Raw genomic sequence first — 5,867 nt, 5'->3', positions numbered from 1 at the left:
GGGGCTGCAATTACAGAATAAATAGTTTTCTTCACAGCAAGCTGATTGACAATGAAAGAAAGAGAAAAGAATCTAAGAAAGAAAAAAAAAAAAGTACCAGATTCAATGGCTCAAACTGGCTAGGATTTATTCATTGGGCAGTTGAAAGGAGACCTTCAAAGGCCCAAAATACCAAATGGTATTGTTAAAGAGCAACCACGCCTGGAAAGCTTCCCATGATCTACATTGACCCTTCTAAGGCAACCAAAGGAAGATTTATCCCTATAATCTATCTGATAATCAGAAAAGGCAAATATGTTATGTAAAGTAGATTTTCACAATAACATTAGGACCAACCTGCATAATTTTCACTAAATTTTTAATATCTTTGAATTCTTCCTTCCAAGAAGTATCATTGGATCAAAGTAAATAATTTTCATACTACAAACTTTAACAAAAGTGAAAAATACTTTTTTTATGCCAGTGCATTATAGTTATACATATGAGTTGAGTTCATTTTGACAAAGTCATACAATCACGGAATTTGAGTTTCTCCGTTTCAGTCCCCAGTCTCCCTCCCCAACCCTGCTATTCTCCTCTCCTTTCTCCCTCTATTCTCCTTCCTCTACTCTACGGTCTTCCTTTCACTCATTTACTTATTTATTTTTGATTGGTATATTATAGATATAGGTGAAATTCAACGTGGCATATTCATACATGCACACACAGCATAATTTTGTTAAATTCATATCATGTGTCCCCCTTCCCACTCCTTCCTCTTGATCTCCTTGTACTACACTGATCTTCCCTATATTAGAATATCCAATTCCAACCACTTTTCCCCTACTTAACCACAAAGAAGGATGATATCCTTTATTTGCTGGTAAATGCAAATAAGAAGAAGATCCTACCAAGAGAAATAAGTCATACTAAGAAAATCAAGGGTCAAATATTTTCTCTCATATGTGCAAGTGAACAGTATTTTATTTGATGAGTTCATACTAAGATGGTTTAATCCAACTATTTGTTAGTAGTATCATTTTATCCAGAATTCAAGGGGACATCCCTTGAATTCATGAACAAGTCATGCATATGACTGATGCAAGGTGAAGTATTGATTCTTTATGAACTTAGGCTCAATACTGAAGTTCCCTTTATTTCTTATCTCTGGAAAACTAGGATTAAATCTCATGATGAGGTAAAGAGAGCAAATATAATTGCAACCTCCAATTGTGTCCTGGCACCCATTGACCTTTTAGTGCCTGTCCAAGCATGTCCACTTCTGCTGCTTGCTGAGAACTACCCTTAATAGAAGCACTGCCTTCAATGCAATAAGCCATCTGTCACTCATTTCTCTTCTCCTATGAGCCAGTCAAAGGCAATGTAGAGAGAATGGCTACTCATTACTGTATCACCAGACATTGTGACTTGGGAAAACAGATTGTTTTGCTAATATTAAAACAACAAAACAAAACAAGCCTTCCATCTGGCCTGGTTCAGTGATCCAAAAATATGTAACCTAAACATGTTATGACATTTCTATTTCTTCTTCCAAGTGGAAGAAATCATAATAATATTATGCAAGACATTTCTCACAGTTTAGTTAACATCTATTTTACCTTTATCATTCCCAGCCTGATTTTTTTCTGATCATCTTACAAGAAAAAAATTAAAATACCCATGAAAATATGTCCCTAGAAATTTTCTTCAAATAAAAATAATTAGTTTTTCTATGAAAGTAATGTGTGTTTAATATAGAAAAATAGAAGCAGGGTAAATACAATCCCATCAGCTAGAGTTACACCTATGAATATGCTTTATCATTGCTAACCTTCCAAAGATCCCAGACCTCTCTGGCATACCCAACACTAACCTATCTGCCTGGCTGCTACACTTATCTATCATTTTTAAAACAACCTTATTAAGTTAAAAAGCCCTTTTGGACAAGATTTGAAAAAAAAAGTTTCATTTATTTTATCTACCAAGAATGAACAAAATAATGTATATAAAGTTTTGGAAATCTGACACATCTTTAGATTTTTCTTTCTAAACCATGTTAAGACAGTATAATTCAATCAGTCTGTGCTTTGATGAGTCCATCCTCTCTAAACATATAACACATCACTGATAGATTAAGCAAAGCAAGAAAAAAAATCACAGTGTTGTTTTATGCATAAGAAAGTGCTCCTATGTATGATAAACTGCAGAGAAATGCAAAGCAATAAAGAGCTGGCTGCAGCCAGCTAAGATCTAGAACAAAGATCAACAGCCCTTCCTCAAAGCTGAACATCTGTGGAGAGCAGGGCTATAAGAGATTCAATTAGAGTGCATGCGCGCCTGGTCCCCCAAACAGGGAGTCAGGATGAGGGAGTGGTGGGTCCAGGTACTGACTGTGCCTCTGCTGGCCGCGTACCTGCACATCCCACCCCCTCAGCTCTCTCCTGCTCTGCACTCATGGAAGACTTCTGGCAAGTTTTTCACCTACAAGGGATTGCGCATCTTCTACCAGGACTCTGTGGGTGTAGTCAGCAGTCCTGAGGCAGTTGGGCTTTTATGTGGCTTTCCAACTTCCAGCTATGACTGGTACAAGATTTGGGAAGGTCTGACCCTGAGGTTTCATAGAGTGATTGCCCTTGACTTCTTAGGCTTTGGCTTCAGTGACAGACCGGCCAGCATCGTGGAGGTGCTTTGGCACCATCTAGGACTCTAGAACCGTAGGATCAACCTGTTGTCTCACAACTATGGAGACATTGTTGCTCAGGAGCTGCTGTACAGGTACAAGCAAAATCAATCTTGCCGGCTTACCATAAAGAGTCTCTATCTGTCAAATGGAGGTATCTTTCCTGAGACTCATCGGCCTCTTCTTCTCCAAAAGCTACTTAAAGATGGAAGTGTGCTGTCACTCATCCTCACGAGGTTGATGAACTTCTTTGTATTTTCTCCAGGTCTTACTCCAGAAAGTCTTTGGACCATACACTTGACCCTCTGAGAGTGAGCTGTGGGATATGTGGAAAGGAATCCGAAACAATGATGGGAACTTGGTGATTGACAGTCTCTTACAGTACATTAATCAGAGGAAGAAGTTTAGAAGATGCTGGGTGGGAGCTCTTGCCTCTGTAACTATTCCCATTCATTTTATCTATGGGCCATTGGATCCTATAAATCCCTATCCAGAGTTTTTGGAGCTGTACAGGAAAACGCTGTCGCGGTCCACAGTGTCAATTCTGGATGACCACATTAGCCACTACCCACAGTTAGAGGATCTCATGGGCTTCTTGAATTCATTTATGGGTTTCATCAACTCCTTCTGAGCTGGAAAGAGTAGCTTCCCTGTATTATCTCCCCCACTCCCATATCTGTTGTGTATTCCACTTCGGAGGAAATGCCCAAAAGAGGTCCTGGCAATCAAACACTGTTTTCTCACAAAAGTCCACTTTACTCACATTGATGGAACAGAATATAGAAAAAAGGCAGCAGAAACTCTGACAAAATAACCCACCTCATTCCTTTGATGTCTGATGAAGTATATAGACTTGTCTTTGTGTTATTAGGAAATTCTGATGAGCATGACTTCTCATGGATGCATAGAGACAGGCATTAGACATTCTTTTGCTTAGAAGACTTTTTAACACTTCTGTGGACTTTCCTGAAGTATCTGAAAGTGCTAATTTCTAGCCCAACCCCAATTGGAATTCCACAGTAGAGAATGAGGGGTGGGGCCTGATACCTCTCCTTGAACAGCTTGAAGGGTACATAGTTTTTAAAGTTCTCTAGGCAATATAGTTTAAGTGAGAGTGAATATGCCTTGTCATACTTTGGATTAGTTTCATCAGCTGCTTTAAATTATTGACATTTTGTTAAAATATTTGTTTAAGTAATGCAGTATTTTAAAGTATGGTGTAAGAGTATGATATGCCTACACATTGTATATAGTTTGTAAGGACACTAAAATCTACTTTACTCTGCCAAAGTAGTGAACCTTATTAAACGTGTAATTTCTGAGTAAACTAAATTCAAATTATTTATAGAATTTCCTAAAATCACAGACATTAAGAATCAATTGCATCTATGCCAGAGATTTGCTGTTATTAGCTAGAAAGATCAATTCTAACAGCAAATAATAGTCTAACTACTCATACCTCAATTCTTAGAAGCATGTCCCTCCTGGGCTGAAGTGTAGGGAGGAGACCCTTGTATACCGTTGTATACCATTGTATTACCTTGCTGAAGTACACTGACTCCTCTGGTGATGGTGGCTTAGCTTCCCATTGGCTGTCCCAGAAAGGCTTTCTCATACAGCTCGGCAGTTCCTGTACTTAGCCGACAGAATAGTTCCCAGACACTTTAAGAACAAATTCTCAAAGACCTATAAGCAAATGGTGCTGAATAGTTGTTTTTTTTTTTTAAGCCACAGTTTCATTGTCTTAGTCAAAGTAGGATTATTAAGTGATTAATTTTAAATTCGTTTTTTAAAAATTAGGAACTTCAAATATAACAACTTTGAAACTGGAATAAGTGTTTATTTTCTATTAATAAAAATTATCAGTGGAGTCTCCCTAGGAATGAGTTCTCTGCTCAGAGTAGAGGAGAGGGAAGAAAAGGAACTACTGCTAAACAATAGGTAGGGTTTATTTCTTCTTAGGAAACTTTGGGTTCAGGTAAGCAGATTAAAGACTTAGTGTTCAACCAGATGGCCATGTAAGTAAGCCATTGTGTTATTCAGACTAGGAACAAAACTTCTCTAAAAGACTCCACAGTACAGTACAGCTGCACACAATACACAGTACAGCTTCTATAAGATGGAAGTTTACTGCTTTCTGAATTGTTGAAACTTCAGTACCTAACACCATTCAGGATGCAAGCTTGCAGTGGGTTGGGTCATCCTTAGTATATGGCTTATGCCACTAGGTCCAGGGAAGTCATATTTCATTCATTTCCTGGCCAATTGGGAAACATCAAGGCAAACTTTAGAGTAAGAGTCTTTTTAATTAAATGATTAGGATGTTTTAACTCACATCTCATTTTCCCTAGTTTATTCACCAACAGCTACCAGCAATTTTATAAAATTTAGTATGGAGTTTGACTGCCATGGACCTAACTAAAACTGAGTGGGGTATGCATGTGGGGCACATTCTATTTCTAAGAAGAGGAAGGAGAATGATGGTGGGAAATAATAAGCAAATCTGTCATTCTGGCCTTCTGAAGTTTCATTACCCCATGCACTCAGCTATGACAAGGATCTGGGTATGGGGCGACAGAGAGGGAGAGGGATGCATGTAACTGAAATCTATTTTTCTTAAGATTGAGGAGTAGATAGCAAGGAAATAAAAATTTCAGCTTGGAAAACTACTGTGCTATGTCATGCAGTATATTCACTAATAGAATCACTTTAATAATGGGTTACCAAGAGTTTCAAACTACAGAGTAATAAATTTATGAGATCAAAATGTTGGAAGTAGAAAGGGTTGCATGATTCTGTTACCAAACAAACAAAAATAGAACAGACTCAGGGCCTTTCCCAAACTTTGCTGTCTTATTAAGGCACAGAGAGAGATGAAGCAAAGATGGAGCGCCCTCCCACATCACAAACTAACTTCCTAAAGGATCCGCAGGTAGTCACTATCAAGTAAAGGAAAAGCCATGCATAGGAGCCAGTTGCTTAGAAAGGAAGTTTGACAATTCAAAAAAATACAAAATAGGGAGAGAAATTTGGGTTGTTTTAACTTAATTTGTATTACTTTGCTGGGAAATAGAATCTTTGCAATATTTGAAAGAATTTGCAAGACCAATATATTGTAGAAAAGTAATATATAATCTCTCAAATTTGATCAGCATAAAGCTGTACCACATTGAAAGAAGAGAATCTCCCTCATGTTAGCTTCATATAT

At 37.8% G+C, this 5,867-nt stretch overlaps 1 pseudogene; it reads left to right on the top strand.

Moving 5' to 3' along the window:
* Positions 1–2,341: 2,341 nt before the first annotated feature.
* On the top strand, positions 2,342–3,290 carry LOC143406096 (mesoderm-specific transcript homolog protein-like; annotated as a pseudogene).
* The last annotated feature ends 2,577 nt before the right edge of the window (positions 3,291–5,867 follow it).

The sequence above is a fragment of the Callospermophilus lateralis genome, chromosome 1 (genome assembly GCF_048772815.1).
Source record: "Callospermophilus lateralis isolate mCalLat2 chromosome 1, mCalLat2.hap1, whole genome shotgun sequence".
NCBI classification, from domain to species: Eukaryota; Metazoa; Chordata; class Mammalia; order Rodentia; family Sciuridae; genus Callospermophilus; species Callospermophilus lateralis.
Note: the sequence above shows the minus strand (reverse complement) of the source record. Positions and strands in the feature narration are given on the sequence as shown.